Raw genomic sequence first — 14,292 nt, 5'->3', positions numbered from 1 at the left:
CTATTATTGCACACAGAGTGAGTCCATGCAACTTATTATATGACTTGTTAAGTGTTTACTCCAGAACTTATTTAGGCTTGTCATAACTAAGGCGTGGAATACTTATTGACTAAAGACATTTCAGCTTTTTTAAATGTATTAATTTGTAAAACTTTCTAAAAACATCATTCCACTTTGACATTATGGGGTATTTTGTGTAGGTCAGTGACCAAACAAATCTATATTTAATCCATTTAAAAATCTGGCTGTAACACAACAAAATGTGGAAAAAGTCAAGGGATGTGAATACTTACAGTATACTACAATCAACAAAAACACTACATTAATTACTATGTTATATACTACTACTACAGTATTTATATTTTTACATGTAAATAGTTCACAAAATAACTACATTGAAAACTATAGTATTTATACCATGGTATACTATATTATTTTTTCATGTGGGCACTTTACACATTTATTTGGACAAGGGCCGTCTCATTTCAAGCAAGCGCATTTCCATCCACGGTCACTTTCCTCGCCGACTCTCCTCAGTTAACTTTTACCTTTTTCAATAGGAGGAAAGAGAGGACGGTGGAGAGAGGATGCAGGAGGTGAGCAAATCTATTTGATAAAAGGCCCTTATGTCTCCCTTGGGTATGACTGTTCATAGATGGTGCTGGGAGGATGCCTTCAAATACTGGGCTTCTTGGGCGTGGTGATGGGCACCCCTGTGTGTTGGATACAGATGAGAGCCAGCTGCTGGGGCTGGGCACTATAAACCTGCTGCATGCTGCTTCAAGCGGAGGACTCTACAGACTATTGATCCAACGCATTGACAAATACTACTATGATCTCATCAGCATGTTCTCTTGGGCCCTTGCTGCCATGGTAACACACTTTGGGGCTTGAAGTTGTCTGTCTGTCTGTTGTGATAGCACATTATCAACGGGTCTTACAATGACCAGTGCATTATCAATAACTAAGCATTTATTTTTACGCTGACTTCAGAGTCCTGTCCTTCCGTGGTGTTTACAGGTGGCAGTGTGTGCAGAAATCTCCAGTACATGCCTGGTGTGGCAGTCATGTGTGGGGCCACTGGTTCACTCCTCTTTCTCGGCTTTTGCCGTTCCTCTGTGCTGTGAAGGTGGATGACCTCCTAGTAGAAAAACTATCTCCCGTCCCCAAAACCGACATGAATCACGTGTCTCACTTCCTTTTTATATAAGGATACTTCATTTAAGGGGCCTGGGGCTTTTTGCTTGCTGGTTTATTCTCTGATCATGGGTGCTCATTGAGTAAATAGCCAGGTGAGGAATAAAATAGAACACCCTCAGTCTAATTATAACAAGTGCGCTGAGAGTCGGGAAGCAAGTTCAAGGAGTGAGTGTTTTAATCAATAAAGGAACACAAAACACAAACAATGCACCGACATGAAAACAGAGTCAATAACACCTGAGGAAATAACCAAGGGGAGTGACACATATAGGGAAGTTAATCAAGGAGGTGATGGAGTCCAGGTGAGTGTCATTTACATTTACATTTTAGTCATTTAGCAGACGCTCTTATCCAGAGCGACTTACAGTAGTGATTGCATACATTTCATTTAATTACATGCATTTTTTTATTTTTTATTTTTTTTTATTTTTTTGTCATGCGGCCCAGGTGCGCGATACGATGGTGACAGGTGTGCAGGATAATCAGCAGCCTGATGACCTAGAGGCCGGAGAGGGAGTATAGTGACACTAATAGAATACTACAGACAGCAAAGTTTTCTTTGTGGTCAAATACATTTCTTTAGGTAATTTTGTCTTTGTTTGAGGAACCAAACCCTGAGAATCCTATCATGTCAGCGATTTCATCATTCTCCTCGAAGAGATCCTCCTCTGCTTTAAGAATCTTTTCTTTCTGCTTCTCCTTTTTGTAAGCTTTTGCTTTCTCCTCCTGGGAAAAGAAGTAGCAGGGATACATCAAATCAAATTGTATTTGTCACATGCGCCGAATACAACAGGTGTAGACCTTAGCAAAATGCTTGCTTACAAGCCCTTAACCAACAATGCAGATTTAAGAAAAATAAGTGTTAAAGTATTTACTCAAATAAACGGAAGTAAAAAATAAATAAAATCTGAAAATAAAAAGAAGAAAATTTAAAAATAACAAATAATTAAAGAGCAACAATAAAATAACAGTAACGAGACGATATACAGGCGGTACCGGTACAGAGTCACTGTGTGGGGGCACAGGTTAGTTGAGGTAATTGAGGTAATATGTACATGTAGGTAGAGGTAAAGTGATAATGAACAGAGAGTAGCAGCAGCGTAAAAATGGGAGGGGGGGGGGTCAATGGAAATAGTCCGGGTAGACATTTGATTAGCTGTTCAGGAGTCCTATGGCTTGGGGGTAGAAGGTGTTAAGAAGCCATTTGGACCTAGACTTGGCGCTCCGGTACCATGCGGTAGCAGAGAGAACAGTCTATGACAAGGCAGGTGGAGTCTTTGACAATTCTTAGGGCCTTCCTCTGACACCGCCTGGTATAAAGGTCCTGGATGGCAGGAAGCTTGGCCCCAGTGATGTACTGGGCCGTACGCACTATCCTCTGTGGTGCCTTGCAGGCGGAGGCCGAGCAGTTGCCATACCAGGCGGTGATGCAACCAGTCAGGATTCTCTCGATGGTGCAGCTGTATAACTTTTTGAGGATCTGAGGACCCATGCCAAATGTTTTCAGTCTCCTGATGGGGAATAGACATTGTCGTTCCCTCTTCATGAATGTCTTGGTGTGTTTGGACCATGAACTTGAAGCTCTCAACCTGCTCCACTACAGCCCCGTTGATGAGAATGGGGGCGAGCTCCTTTTCCTGTAGTCCATGATCATCTCCTTTGTCTTGATCACATTGAGGGAGAGGTTGTTGTCCTGGCACCACACTGCCAGGTCTCTGACCTCCTCCACTGCCAGGTCTCATCATTGTCAGTGATCAGGCCTACCACTGTTGTGTCATTGGCAAACTTAATGATGGTGTTGGAGTCGTGCCTGGCCATGCAGTCATGGGTGAACAGGGAGTACAGGAGGGGACTGTACACACGCCCCTGAGGGCCCTCCTTGTTGAAGATCAGCATTTCACCTGAAATGCATATGGTAATTTTTTTTGCTGGATCTTTGTAGAATTTTGACCCATTTTGAGTCATACAAAATCATGTGTTATCTACTCCGACAATTAATCCACAGATAAAAGGGGAAACCTAGTTCGTTTTTCGTTTTCTTTGATTAATCTCTCCTCGTTCCTCGTCCTTCTTCTTCTTCTGTGGATTTTATATGGCGGTTGGCAACCAACTTTAAGGTGCATTATCGCCACAATCTCACAGGTTTAAAATAACATTTCAAGAAGAGAAATTGCAGAAATAAATGGGGTTTATGACTGTGTGGATGTCGTAAATAGTGACGACCCAAATAGAACAATGAGCCGGAAGCATCCGGTTGGCATTCCTACACACAACCAAATATGGTCGATGAAAGGAAGCCCAGTGGCCGGAGGTAGGAGAAGATGGAGCGAGATGGATTTTGGCCGATGTTCTGATAATTTTCTCATCGATTCAACATTTTCATCTCAATACAGTTGTCTGTTTCCAAAACTAGAATCTGTTACAAACAGTGGACTAAGTTTTGTGGAATTTCCCCTTTACCAAAGTTTTAATAATGGTGTTGTTTAGAAGGAGTGCCAGGGCAAATTAAGTTAATGCACATGAGCACTTCACAGAAAAGGCGTTCCCTAATGGGAATATGCAAATACATGCTAGAATGCACCAACAGGATCTCGCTAGCTCTAGCTTGGCTCTGCCCATCTCCTTGCTTGTTCTGCCACTATGATTCATTTACTCCCATTAGAAACGACAGGTTGTGCTCTATCTTTGGTTAGTTATAGAAATCTTTGACCAATTGGACTGGAGTGTGCACCTCGTTCATCTTTCAATCACCTATGTAGGATCTTACAAACCAAGGAGCAGATGGGAGAGGCGGGACTTGCAGCACTTTAGGCATCTAAAATACATAGAACCAAGTTCTATTTTAGGGCCTGTCAATGCAGACGCCCTTTGTCGCATGCAAGCAGTTTGGATTAAATGATTGAATAACATGTATGCACATTTCATTTGCAATGCTGGCACATGCAACCCAGCAGGTTAAGTCAGCATGTTAGACATACCAGCAATTACATTTATTCCCTGACCTGAACTAATAGACATTACATCCATTTGGACTGACACAGAGTAAGCTTATTCTAGCCCCATCACTGACCTCTTCTCAAAGCTCTTTCATGCACTCTTCAAAATCATTCTCCTTCTGCTTCTCCTCAATCTTCTTATTGTTAGCTTCAAATAGTTTCTTCACCCGGTCCAATGAGGAGCGCTCTATGCGCATGGACATTCCCAGATTCCTCCAGTCTGTGAGGAGTAAGAAGATGAGAGGAGAGAATACAAATTATTACCAAATTAGCCATCTACTCAGCCCTTCTAATGTGCACTAAATAAAAATATAAACCCAACATGTAAAGTGTTGGTCCCATGTTTCATGAGCTGAAATAAAATACCCCGTGAAATGTTCCATACGCACAAAAAGCTTATTTCTCTCAAATGTTGAGCACAAATTTGTTTACATTGCATTTATTTCACCCTAAAACCTTATATATAAGCAGAAAAGCCTTATTCTGTGGGGTTTATCAGCGGTTGGCATCCAATGTTAAGGTGCATTACCGCCACCTAAATCATACCTGCCAGCCCCATTCGTCTTAAAAAATAAAAACGGTTGGAAACTACTGTATAACTAATGATGTTCTTCTTAATAAACTTTTATACTCAATTCCTCTATCCCCTTCTCTCATACCACCTCTCTCTCTCTCTCTCTCTCTCCCTCCCTCTCATATTGTCCACGCTGTATTAACACAAAAGTTTGAAATTCCTGGCAATAACCACACTTTGAGGTGTTCAGCCGGCTGTGTCCTAGAGAAAATGGGCTCCACTTTCCTGTCCCTTCCTGCCATCCTCCCCTCTCCAACTTTCCTTTGTATTTGGTAGAGATGCCTACCCTTATTATGCCTGCATCACCACTGTCCATATGAGGCTCTTAGCCTTTGCCTTACTCATGGGCACCTCAATGTCCACCTCCCCACCGTTAAGGGACTGCATTGCCAGAACAGCTGCCTCATTTCCCTCCACCCCCACATGAGCTTGGACTCAAGAAAATCTAGCCTGTATACCCATCTGTCATAGCCAGCCATGGGTGAGGAGTATCTCATATAACAGGTCTGATATATAACAGGTTTAAAAAAAAATGTATTTAACCTTTATTTAGCTAGGCAAGTCAGTTAAGAACAAATTCTTATTTACAATGACAGCCTACTGGGGAACAGTGGGTTAATTGCCTTGTTCAGGGGCAGAACGACAGATTTTTACCTTGTCAGCTCAGGGATTCGATGCAGCAACCTTTCAGTTACTGGCCCAACGCTCAAACCACTAGGCCACCTGCATCCCCTATACCTACACTGCTTGGCTTGACTTCCTCCACCCACTGCAATGCCAACAGTACAGCTATCGACTCTGCTGTGTAAACAGCGAAGTGATCTGTAATGCCACCCCACTTTCCTGTACAACAAAGGCTAACCCAGTCCAACGTGCCCTTGGTTCTTTCGATTAATCTGTATATATCGGCATAAAATCCTGATATACAGTATACAGCCATCTTTTAAATAACTTGAATAGATCAACCCTCACCTCGTCTTTCCTTAATCTCTCCAACATTTGTAGATCAACTACTGGAGTAGGGAGTAGCCATGGTGGACTCACAGGGATAGGTAACGTGGGGTTACACTCCCTGTCATACAGTCCCATCTGCCTCACCTCGGTATTACGCACCCATCCAAAGCTTGTATTCTGACCACGTTCATGTTCCCAACATGCCTGTAACAAACACCCCTTTCATGGGGTGAGACATGCCATGCCCCTGTAAGTTAACCCAATAGTTAACTGCCAGCAGTTGTCAGCTGTTGTCTTGTAATATGTACTGGCATCTTCCCCCATCTCCAGCTGTAGAGCTAACACGGGATAGGTCAGAAAGGCCCCACTACAGTTCTTGCTCCTGTCTGACATTTTTACATTTACATTTTAGTCATTTAGCAGACGCTCTTATCCAGAGCGACTTACAGTAGTGAATGCATACATTTCAGTTCATTTCATACTTTTTTTCCCCCCCGTACTGGCCCCCCGTGGGAATAACCCACAACCCTGGCGTTGCAAACACCATGCGTTGCAAACACCATGCTCTACCGACTGAGCTACAGGGAAGGCATCATGACATCAACCCTTTCCAGTGATGTCCTGGCTGCCAAACCATACGCTATAGTTCCATAGTCTATTACAGATAGGATCAAAGCAACATACAGTTGAAGTCGGAAGTTTACATACACTTAGGTTGGAGTCATTAAAACTCGTTTTTCAACCACTCCACAAATTTCTTGTAAACAAACTATAGTTTTGGCAAGTCGGTTAAGACATCTACTTTGTGCATGACACAAGTCATTTTTCCAACAATTGTTTACAGACAGATTATTTCATTTATAATTCACTGTATCACAATTCCAGTGGGTCAGAAGTTTACATACACTAAGTTGACTGTGCCTTCAAACAGCTTGGAACATTCCAGAGAATGATGTTATGGCTTTAGAAGCTTCAGATAGGCTAATTTACATAATTGGAGGTGTACCTGTGGATGCATTTTTAGGCCTACCTTCAAACTCAGTGCCTCTTTGCTTGACATCATTGGCAAATCAAAAGAAATCAGCCAAGACCTCAGAAGAAAAAAAATCTGGTTCGTCCTTGGGAGCAATTTCCAAACGCCTTAAGGTACCACGTTCATCTGTACAAACAATAGTACGCAAGTATAAACACCATGGGACCATGCAGACGTCAAACCGTCTCCTAGAGATGAACGTACTTTGGTGCGAAAAGTGCAAATCAATCCCAGAACAACAGCAAAGGACCTTGTGAAGATGCTGGAGGAAACAGGTACAAAAGTATCTATATCCACAGTAAAACGAGTCTAATATCGACATAACCTGAAAGGCCGCTCGGCAAGGAAGAAGCCACTTCTCCAAAACCGCCATAAAAAAACAGACTACGGTTTGCAACTGCACGTGGGGACAAAGATCATACTTTTTGGAGAAATGTCCTCTGGTCTGGTGAAACAAAAATAGAACTGTTTGGCCATAATGACCATTGTTATGTTTGGAGGAAAAAGGGGAGGCATGCAAGCCGAAGAACACCATCCCAATCATGAAGCACGGGGGTAGCAGCATCATGTTGTGGGGTTGCTTTGCTGCAGGAGGGACTGGTAAACGTCACAAAATAGATGGCATCATGAGGCAGGAAAATTATGCGGATATATTGAAGCAACATCTCAAGATATCAGTCAGGAAGTTAAAGCTTGGTCGCAAATGGGTCTTCCAAATGAACAATGACCTCAAGCATACTTCCAAAGTTGTGGCAAAATGGCTTAAGGACAACAAAGTCAAGGTACTGGAGTGGCCATGACCTCAAGCCATGACCTCAATCCTATACAGAATTTGTGGGCAGAACTGAAAAAGGATGTGCGAGCAAGGAGGCCTACAACCTGACTCCGTTACATCAGCTCTGTCAGGAGGAATGGGCCAAAATTCACCCAACTTATTGTGGGAAGCTTATGGAAGGCTACCCGAAACATTTGACCTAACGTAAACAATTTAAAGGCAATGCTACCAAATACTAATTGAGTGTATGTAAACTTCTGATCCACTGGGAATGTGATGAAATAAATAAAAGCTGAAATAAATCATTCTCTCTACTATTATTCTGACATTTCACATTCTTAAAATAAAGTGGTGATCCTAACTGACCTAAAACAGGGAGTTTTTTTACTAGGATTAAATGTCAGGAATTGTGAAAAACTGAGTTTAAATGTATTTGGCTAAGGTATATGTAAACTTCCGACTTCAACTGTACATGGTCCTCAGTGAGGAACGCACAGCCCCGTACTCCCTGTCAAACAGCGCATCACATTTATAACTTTTTCCCATTTTCCCATCAGTCACTCCATGTTTTCTGCCGAGGCCAGCTTAGTATCAATGTACACCCCAAGGAACTTGAAGAACCCCACCACCCCAATGTCTCCCATACTCAGGATGGCGTCGACAGAGAGGGCTGCCACGCTTCTAGTCCTTAGGAAACTTTGCATTATGTATTATTTCTTACATTGTTAGCACAGATCTTAAGTGTTATTACATACAGCCTGGAATAACTATTAGATATCAGAGCGACGTCAACTTACCAGCATTAGGACTCGGAATACGACATTCCCGAAGCTGATCCTTTGTCCGAACTTCACAGGGCATTTGAGCTGATTCCAGAGGCTGAGCCAAAACAACGCTGCCAAAGAAGAGGTAGACGGAGCGGTCTTCTGGTCAGACTTCGGAGGCGCGCACACCACCCACCGCTTCCGAGTATATTACTCACTAATGTCCAGTCTCTAGATAACAAGGTAGATGAAATTAGTGCAAGTGTTGCTTTCCAGAGAGACATCAGGGATTGTAACATACTCTGTTTCACGGAAACATGGCTCTCTCGGGATATGCTGTCGGAGTCGATACAGCCATCTGGATTCTTTGTACGTCGCGCCGACAGGAATAAACATCTCTTCGGGAAGAGGGGGGGGGGGGGGTGTGTATGTTTCATGATTAATGACTCGTGGTGTAATTGTAACAACATACAGGAACTCAAGTCCTTTTGTTCACCTGACCTAGAATTTCTCACAATCAAATGCTGACCGTATATTCTCCCAAGATAATTCCCCTGGGTTATTGTCACAGCCGTGTATATGCCCCCTGAAGCTGATACCACGATGGCACTCAAGCAACTTCACTGGACTTTATGAAAACTGGAAACCATATATCCTGAGGCTGCATTTATTGTAGCTGGGGATTTTAGCAAAGCAAATTTGAGAACAAGGCTACCTGAATTCTATCAGCATATTGACTGTAGTACTCGTGCTGGAAAATCTCTGGATCACTGCTACTCTAACTTCCGCGATGCATACAAGGCCCCTTTTGGCAAATCTGACCATGACTCAATTTTGCTCCTCCCTTCCGATAGGCAGAAACTCAAACTGGATGTACCCGTGTTAATAACTATTCAACACTGGTCTGACCAATCTGAATGCATGATTCAAGATTGTTTTGATCACGCGGACTGGGACATGTTCTGGGTAGCCTCAGAGAATAATATCGACGTATTCGCTGATTCGGTGAGTGAGTTTATAAGGAAGTGGATAGGAGATGTTGTACCCACTGTGACTATTAAAACCTACCCTAACAAGAAACTATGGATAGATGGCGGCATTCGCGCAAAACTGAAAGCGCGAACCACCGCATTTAACCATGGAAAAGTGACTGAGATTATGGCCGAATACAAACAGTGTAGTTATTCCCTCCACAAGGCAATCAAACAAGCAAAATGTCAGTATAGAGACAAAGTGGAGTCGCAATTCAACGGCTCAGACACGAGATGTATGTGGCAGAGTCTACAGACAATCACGGACTACAAAAAGAAAACCAGCCACGTTATGGACACCGACGTCTTGCTTCCAGACAAACTAAACACCTTCTTCACCCGCTTTGAGGATAATACAGTGCCACCGATGTGGCCGCTACCAAGGACTGTAGGCTCTCCTTCTCTGTAGCTGACGTGAGTAAGACATTTAAACGTGTTAACCCTCGCAAGGTTGCCGGCCCAGACGGCATCCCTAGCCACGTCCTCAGAGCATACGCAGATCAGCTGGCTGGGGTGTTTACGGACATATTCAAACTCTCCCTATTCCAGTCTACTGTCCCCACATGCTTCAAGATGGCCACCATTGTTTCTGTACCCAAGAAGGCAATGGTAGCTGAACTAAACGACTATCGCCCCGTAGCACTTACTTCTGTCATCATGAAGTGCTTTGAGAGGCTAGTCAAGGATCATATCACCTCCACCTTACCTGTCACACTAGACCCACTTCAATTTGCTTACCGCCCCAATAGGTCCACAGATGATGCAATCGTCATAAGACTGCACACTGCCCTATCCCATCTAGACAAGAGGAATACCTATGTTAGAATGCTGTTCATTGACTATAGCTCAGCATTCAATACCATAGTACCCTCCAAGCTCATCATTAAGCTAGAGGCCCTGGCTCTCAACCCCGCCCTGTGCAATTGGGTCCTGGACTTCCTGACGGGCCACCCCCAGGTGGTGAAGGTAGGAAACAACATCTCCACTTCACTGATCCTCAACACTGGGATCCCACAAGGGTGCGTGCTCAGCCTCCTCCTGTACTCCCTGTTCACCCATGACTGTGTGGCCATGCACGCCTCCAACTCAATCATCAAATTTGCAGATGACACAACAGTAGTAGGCTTGAATACCAACAACGACGAGACAGCCTACAGGGAGGAGGTGAGGGCACTCGGAGTTTGGTGTCAGCAAAACAACCTCTCACTCAATGTCAACAAAGGAAAGGAGATGATCGTGGACTTCAGGAAACAGCAGAGGGTGCACTCCCCTATCCACATCGACGGGACAGCAGTGGAGAATGTGGAAAGTTAAGATCCTCTGGGTACACATCACAAACAAACTGAAATGGTCCACCCACACAGATAGTGTGATGAAGAAGGTGCAACAGAGCCTCTTCAACTTCAGGAGGCTGAAGAAATTTGGCTTGTCACCTAAAATCCTCACAAACTTTTACAAATGCACAATTGAGAGCATCTTGTCGGGCTTTATCACCGCCTGGTATGGCAACTGCACCGCCTACAAACGCAAGGCTCTCCAGAGGGTAGTGCGGTCTGCATAGCTCATCACTGGGGGAAAACTACCCAAATTCCAGGACACCTACAGCACCCGATGTCACAAGAAGGCCAAAAATATAATCAAGGACAACAACCACCCGAGCCACTGCCTATTCACCCAGCTACCATCCAGAAGGTGAGGTCAGTACAGGTGCATCAAAGCTGGGACCGAGAGACTGAAAAACAGCCATCACTAACACAGAGAGGCTGCTGCCTACATAAAGACTTGAAATCATTGGCCACTTTAATAAATGGATCACTAGTCACTTTAATAATGCCACTTAATAATGTTTACATATCTTGCATTACTCATCTCATATGTATATACTGTATTTTATACAATCTACTGCATCTTGCCTATGCTGCTCTGTCATTGCTCATCCATATATTTAAATGTATATATTCTTATTCCATTCCTTTACTTAGATTTGTGTGTATTAGGTAGTTGTTGTGGAATTGTTAGATTACATGTTAGATATTGCTGCATTGTCGGAACTATAAGCATAAGCATTCCGCTACACTCGCAATAACATCTGCTAACCATGTGTATGTGACCAATAACATTTGATTTAAATTGATACAACCGCAGGCTTATCGCATCTCCTACCTTCCAATCCTCCTGTTAAAGAACACAGAGTTTTCGCTACAGAGAACCTGACTTCCCACTTTAATGACAACCACTCCACCTCATCAATTGCTTCCTGTACCTTCCTGACTATGTATGGTACATTTCTTTCCCTATTCCACAAGGCCCCATCATCTGCAAATAAACACCGCCCAATGTCCAGCTGAGAGAACACATCATTGATCATGATTAAGAACAAAAGAGGACTAATCACACGCCCCTGCGTTGTACCGTTATCCACCAATTAGCTGTCTGATAGAGATTTCCCCACCCTCATCCTTCCCAGGTGAGGTTAAACCAACCTTGCCTATTGCCCTCTTCACCTCCAGTTCACCTAGTAAAAGGTGCACTCAACGCATTATTTCCTGTCCAGCACATCAGGTTGCTCCCCTTTCATTCTCTCTCTCCCCCTCTGCCAATCCTCTAGCAGATTAGCCAAGCTACGCACTTGGACAAATGCTTTTGCCATTATCTCTGCCTCCTCTTCTTGTTACTGCCATATCCTCCACACTCATCAACACTGGATAATCCCACATTCAAAAGAGTATCTCATGATAAACTGTAGACCACACTATCTACCTAGAGAGTTTATCTGTATTTTTTGAAACTGTTTAAATACCACCACAGACTGAGGCTGGCACTAAGATAGCATTGAAGGAGCTGTATTCAGCCATAAGCAAACAAGAAAACGCTCACCCAGAGGTGGTGCTCCTAGTGGCCGGGGACTTTAATGCAGGGAAACTTAAATCAGTTTTATCAAATTTCTATCAGCATGTTAAATGTGCAACCAGAAGGAAAAAAACTCACAGAGACGCATACAAAGCTCTCCCTCGCCCTCCATTTGGCAAATCTGACCATAATTATATCCTCCTGATTCCTGCTTACAAGCAAAAATGAAAGAAGGAAGCACCAGTGAATAGATCAATAAAAAAGTGGTCAGATGAAGCAGATGCTAAACTACAGGACTGTTTTGCTAGCACAGACTGGAATATGTTCCGAGATTCCTCCGATGGCATTGAGGACTACACCAAATCAGGCATTGGCTTCATCAATAAGTGCATCGATGACGTTGTATTCCACAGTGACTGTTCGTACATACCAACCAGAAGCCATGGATTACAGGCAACATCCGCACTGAGCTAAAGGCTAGAGCTGCCGTTTTCAAGGATTGGGACTCTAACCCGGAAGCTTATAAGAAATTCCGCTATGCCCTCCTATGAACCATCAAACAGGCAAAGCGTCAATACAGGACTAGGATCGAATCGTACTACACCGGCTCTGACGCTCGTCGGATGTGGCAGGGCTTGCAAACCATTACAGACTACAAAGGGAAGCACAGCCGAGAGCTGCCCAATGACACGAGCCTACCAGACGAGCTAAACTACTTCTATGCTCGCTTCAAGACAAATAAAACTGAAACATGCATGAGAACACCAGCTGTTCCGGAAGACTGTGTTATCACACTCTCCGCAGCCGATGTGAGTAAGACCTTTCAAAAGGTCAACATTCACAAGGCCGAAGGGCCAGACAGATTACCAGGACGTGTATTGAGAGCATGCGCTGACCAACTGGAAGTCTCTTCACTGACATTTTCAACCTCTCCCTGTCTGAGTCTGTAATAGCAACACATTTTAAGCAGACCACCATTCTTGTGGCCAAGAATACTAAGGTAACCTGCCTAAATGACTACCAACCCGTAGCACTCATGTCTGTAGCCATGAAGTGCTTTGAAAGGCTGGTCATGGCTCACATCAACACCATTATCCCAGAAACTCTAGACCCACTCCAATTTGCATACCGCACCAACAGATCCACAGATGATGCAGTCCCTATTGCACTCCACACTAGCCTTTCCCACCTGGACAAAAGGAACACCTATGTGAGAATGCTATTCATTGACTACAGCTCAGCGTTCAACACCATAGTGCCCTCAAATCTCATCAATTAGCTAAGGACCCTGGGACTAAACACCTCCCTCTGCAACTGGATCCTGGACTTTCTGATGGTCCGCCCCCAGGTGGTAAGGGTAGGTAACAACACATCCGCCACGCTGATCCTCAACACAGGGCCCCTCACGGGTGCATGCTCAGTCCCCTCCTGTACTCCCTGTTCACTCATGACTGCACGGCCAGGCACGACTCCAACACCATCATTAAGTTTGCCAATGACACAACAGTGGTAGGCCTGATCACCGACAACGACGAGACAGCCTATAGGGAGGAGGTCAGAGTCCTGGCCGTGTGGTGCCAGGATAACAACCTCTCCCTCAACGTGATGAAGACAAAGGAGATGGTTGTGGACTACATGAAAAAGAGGACCGAGCACGCCCCCATTCTCATCGACGGGACTGCAGTGGAGCAGATTGAGAGCTTTACATTTCTTGGTGTCCACATCACCAACAAACTAACATGGTCCAAGCACACCAAGCCAGTCGTGAGGAGGGCATGACAAGACCTATTTCCTCTCAGGAGACTGAAAAGATTTGGCATGCTTTTCCAGTCCTTGGAACGTCCCACGCTAAACCCTATACCCCTACCTTAACCATTTCACATTTAAACTTCAATGGGGTAGGGACGTAAATTGTAGTTTTAATGGCGAGTTCCCTGTTGTTATTGGGAAAATAAATAGCCTATTCCCCCTGTTCATACCAAGTAGTAGATTTATCATATAATACATTTTCAAAACCAAATCTGACTGCTTAATTTAAATTTTCGCCTTGAGTCATTTAATTTGATGGAACAACTGATTGTATTGCATTAAGATAAACAATCACATTGTTATCTG

The 14,292-nt window shown here is 43.9% G+C and overlaps 1 long non-coding RNA gene across 1 annotated transcript; it reads right to left on the bottom strand.

The window, feature by feature from the left end:
* Window positions 1-1,357: 1,357 nt before the first annotated feature.
* On the bottom strand, window positions 1,358-8,287 carry LOC106567428 (uncharacterized). Its single transcript, XR_014380111.1, has 3 exons — window positions 5,743-8,287; window positions 4,271-4,416; window positions 1,358-1,926 (listed from the first exon to the last, which is right to left on the bottom strand). It is a non-coding gene; the product is annotated as an uncharacterized LOC106567428 (long non-coding RNA).
* Between the last annotated feature and the right edge of the window lie 6,005 nt (window positions 8,288-14,292).

This window comes from Salmo salar, chromosome 13, assembly GCF_965601325.2.
Source record: "Salmo salar chromosome 13, fSalSal1, whole genome shotgun sequence".
NCBI classification, from domain to species: Eukaryota; Metazoa; Chordata; class Actinopteri; order Salmoniformes; family Salmonidae; genus Salmo; species Salmo salar.
The sequence above is the reverse complement of the archived record's forward strand: the minus strand, read 5'-3'. Positions and strand labels throughout refer to the sequence as shown.